Here is a 749-nt window from a genome sequence, read left to right as displayed (position 1 = left end):
ACTGTCACCAGTATTATTCAACATTGTGCTAGAAGTGCTAGCCAGAGCAATCTGGTGAGACAAAGATATAAAATGCATCCAAATTGGAAAGGAAGAAGTAAAACTCATTATTTGCAGATGGTATGATTGTATGCTTGGAAAATCCTGAGAAATAGATGACAAAACTACTTGAGCTGATGAAACAAATTCAGCAAAGTGGCTGGATACAAGATTAATGTGCAAAAATCAGTAATGTTCCTATATACTAGAAATGACCTAACTGAAGAGGCACTCAAGAAAAAATTCCATTCTCAATAGCAACTAAAAAAAAAAAAAAAAAAAAAAAAAAAACAAGCACCTAATTATAAACTTAACCAAGGATATAAAGGATCTCTACACAGAAAATTACAATACTTTATTAAAAGAAATCATAAAGGACCTAAATAGGTGTAAAGATATTCTATGTTCATGAATAGGAAGGCTAAACATCTTTAAGATATTAAATACACCCAAACTTATATACATATTCAATACAATTCCAATCCAAATTCCAACAACCTAGTTTTCAGACTTGGAAAAACTAGTTATCAAATTTATTAGCAAGGAAATGGGGACTCAAATTACCAAAAAAAAACATTCTAAAAATGAAGAATGAAGTGGGAGGACTTACATTTCATGAATTTAAAGCTTAATCTAAAGCCAGAATAGTCAAAATAGCATGAAACTGAATTAAGGGGGATGGGACAAGATGGGGGAGTGGTGATATGTGG

This window comes from Choloepus didactylus (assembly GCF_015220235.1).
Source record: "Choloepus didactylus isolate mChoDid1 chromosome 24 unlocalized genomic scaffold, mChoDid1.pri SUPER_24_unloc1, whole genome shotgun sequence".
NCBI classification, from domain to species: domain Eukaryota; kingdom Metazoa; phylum Chordata; class Mammalia; order Pilosa; family Megalonychidae; genus Choloepus; species Choloepus didactylus.
Note: the sequence above shows the minus strand (reverse complement) of the source record.